Source organism: Primulina eburnea, chromosome 2 (genome assembly GCF_022965805.1).
Source record: "Primulina eburnea isolate SZY01 chromosome 2, ASM2296580v1, whole genome shotgun sequence".
Classification (NCBI taxonomy): domain Eukaryota; kingdom Viridiplantae; phylum Streptophyta; class Magnoliopsida; order Lamiales; family Gesneriaceae; genus Primulina; species Primulina eburnea.
The window spans coordinates 29,541,310-29,544,588 of record NC_133102.1 but is presented as its reverse complement, the minus strand read 5'-3'; the positions used below and the strand labels follow the sequence as shown (position 1 = coordinate 29,544,588).

General features: G+C 43.5%; 1 non-coding gene across 1 annotated transcript; it reads left to right on the top strand.

Annotated features, from left to right (window-relative positions):
• Positions 1–2,939: 2,939 nt before the first annotated feature.
• Positions 2,940–3,045, top strand: LOC140824871 (small nucleolar RNA R71). The gene has a single exon (XR_012116489.1). It is a non-coding gene; the product is annotated as a small nucleolar RNA R71 (small nucleolar RNA).
• Positions 3,046–3,279: the final 234 nt, after the last annotated feature.

Below are 3,279 nucleotides of genomic sequence, written 5' to 3'. Positions count from 1 at the left end.
TGCCACCAAGACAGGAGCCGTCACTAAACGCTCTTTCAACTTCTCGTATGCCTGCAAACAATCAGAATTGAAATCAAAAGGCACATCTTTCATGAGTAAAGAAGATGAAGGTTTTGCAATTTTAGAAAAATCTTTGATGAAACGTCGGTAAAAACCGGCGTGGCCTAGAAAACTTCTAACTCCCTTTATGGACGCCGGAGGTGGTAAGTTCTTGATAACTTCAACTTTCGCCTTATCCACCTCTATTCCGTGCCCCCAAACCTTGTGCCCTAGGACAATTCCCTCTTGTACCATAAAGTGGCATTTTTCCCAATTAAGCACCAAGTTTGTCTCCTCACATCTCCTCAACACTACCTGCAAGTTCTGCAAACAATCATTAAAAGACGAGCCAAAAATCGAGAAGTCATCCATAAATATCTGAAGAAAAGTTTCAATCATATCATGGAATATAGCAGTCATGCATCGCTGAAAAGTGGCAGGGGCATTACACAAACCAAATGGCATCCGTCTAAAAGCAAAAGTGCCATAAGGACAAGTGAAGGTGGTTTTCTCTTGGTCCTCGGGCGCAATCATGATTTGGTTATACCCAGAATACCCATCTAAAAACAATAGAACTCATGACCCGCTAACCTCTCAAGCATTTGATCAATAAAGGGAAGGGGAAAGTGGTCTTTACGGGTGGCATCATTCAATTTCCTATAATCAATGCACACACGCCATCCCGTAACAGTCCTAGTGGGTATTAATTCATTATTTTCATTTGTGATAACAGTAATCCCACTTTTCTTTGGCACACACTGAACAGGACTTACCCATGCACTATCAGATATTGGATAGATAATACCTGCGTCGAGAAGCTTAATTGTTTCAGCCTTTACTACCTCTTGCATCTTTGGGTTTAATCGTCTTTGAGGTTGCACAAGAGGTGAGTACTTCTCTTCCATCAAGATCTTGTGCATGCAGACGGATGGATTTATTCCTTTGATATCTGCCACCTTCCACGCAAATGCACCCTTGCGCGCTTTCAAAACTTCCAACAGCTTGTCTTCCATCACATCTGTCAAAGCAGCAGAAATAATGACAGGTAAAGTGTTATTCTCACCTAAGTATACGTACTTGAGGTGTGGAGGCAACGGCTTTAGCTCAAGCGTTGGTGGATCCTAGATGCTTGACCTTTGAGGGGTCAAATCTCTTCGTTCTCCTAGATCCTCCAGTCTCATCCTTATTGGCCTTCTCCATGGTTGGTTGGCATTAAAGTGTGCCACAATTTCAGCTCTTTCTTCGTCTAACTCCTCTTCCCCCAACTCAGTATTGATAGTGGCCTCCAAAGGGTCCCTAAGAGCATCCTGCACATAGTTGGATACAAGAGAGTCAAAAGCATCAATTCTAAAACAACTATCAGAATGCAGTGTGTGCTTAAGTGCATTAAAAACATCAAATGTAATCTCTTCTTCGCCCACTCTCAATCTCAACTTTCCCTCTTGCACATCAATAAGTGCCTTGCCAGTCTCAAGGAATGGTCTTCCCAAAATGAGAGGCATCTCGGTATCCTCCTCCATGTCGAGCACCACGAAATCGGCAGGAAAAATGAATTTGTCCACCTTCACTAGCACATCCTCGACTACTCCGCGGGGGTACTTGACCGATCTGTCAGCCAGTTGCAAGGACATCCTCGTCGGCTTAGGCTCTCCCAACCCAAGTTTCCTAAACACAGAAAATGGCATCAGATTAATACTTGCACCAAGATCACATAATGCTTTATGAAAAACAACATCACCAATCATGCAAGGAATAGAGAAACTCCCTGGGTCTTTTAGCTTAGGTGGGATTTTGTTTTGCACCAAAGCGGAGCAACTTTCGGTCAAATTTACCGTCATGTGATCCTCCAATTTTCTCTTGTTGGCTAAGATGTCCTTCAAAAATTTAGCATAACTAGGCATTTGCATCAAAGCATCGGCAAAAGGAATATTAATATGCAATTTTTTAAACACTTCTAAAAACTTACCGAATTGTGCATCTAGTTTTGCCTTTTTTAATGCTGCAGGAAAAGGTGGAGGGATAACAATCTTAGGTTGTGCAGTGAGTGCTGGTGTAGAGTTAGATGACTTACCTTGAGACGTCGCAGCATTTCATCCGGCACTTGGCTTTTCTCTTTTTCTCTAGGCTCCAAAACTTTTCCGCTCTTCAACTCAATGGCCTTCACTTGCTCTTTTGGATTAGTCTCGGTATTACTTGGCAAGGTGCCCGGCTCTCTACTTGCTATCATCTTGGCCAACTGTCCAATTTGATTCTCGAGCCCCTTTATTGATGCATCTTGGTTTTGGAGTCGAGTTACAGTGGATGAGATAAACTTAGACATCATTTGTTCCAAGTTGGACTTTTCTTCTCTAGGGGGATCGGATCTGTACATTGGTTGTTTCCCATATTGTTGTCCTCCTTGCGGCCTATTATGACTGTTTTGACCGCCCCATGAGAAGTTGGGATGTTGCCTCCACCTAGGATTATATGTGTTCAAGTAAGGGTCATTCCTTGGGCGGTTTTGGACTCCCACTGGATTCACCGGTGCCTCATCTTGCACATAGAAGGGATTTCCATCTTGACAGTCTTTCACATAGTGTTCCCCTCCACACTTCTCACAGAATATCTCTTGAAGACGCATAGCCGTGCCACCCACGTTCAAGCCGTCTATTTTCCTGTTTAAAGCGTCAAGTTGTGCAGTAATAACAGAAAAATCAGTTACCTGGTGAACTCCGGCACTTCTCCGCTGGTTGTTCCTGTCAGATTGAGGATGATAGCTGCTAGCAGCCATTTCCTCCAACAACTCATATCCTTCTTCCGCAGTCTTCCTCAAAAGGTTCCCACACGCAGCAGCATCTATCATAGTACGGTTAAGAGTAAGCAAACCGTAATAAAAGGTTTGAACGACTAACCCAAGTGGAAACTCGTGATGTGGGCATCTTCGTAATAGATCTTTGAAACGCTCCCACGCCTCATATAGTGACTCTTGATCGATCTGAGCAAATGTTGTGATGTCTGCCCGCAGCTTCATGGTCTTCGACGGAGGAAAGTATTTGATGAGAAACGCCTTCGCCATGTCCTCCCATGTAGCTATCGAACCTACAGGTAAACAATTCAACCAAGCTTTAGCTTTATCACGCAAAGAGAAAGGAAATAAACGCAGTCTAACAGCATCATCAGAAACTCCATTAAATTAAAAGTATCGCAAATCTCAAGAAAATCCGCGATGTGTGTGTTTGGATCGTCCACAGCAGTTCCTCC